Here is a 232-nt window from a genome sequence, read left to right on the forward strand (position 1 = left end):
CAGGCTGGCCTCGAACTCAGAAATTCACCTGCCTCTGCCTCCCAAGTGTTGGGATTAAAGGTGTGCGCCACCACACCCGGCTAGGCTACAACCTTGAGTGAGCTGGCAGGAGCAGTGCTGAAAACTTAACTTGGTAGTGACAGAGCAGGAAGTCAGCTTCCACCCAGGTCCAGATTCAGGGCTTTGAGTTGGCCCACCTCAGAATCTACCTCATGTATGAACTGTTGAAGCA

This window comes from Mus caroli, chromosome 11 (genome assembly GCF_900094665.2).
Source record: "Mus caroli chromosome 11, CAROLI_EIJ_v1.1, whole genome shotgun sequence".
In the NCBI taxonomy this organism is placed as follows: Eukaryota; Metazoa; Chordata; class Mammalia; order Rodentia; family Muridae; genus Mus; species Mus caroli.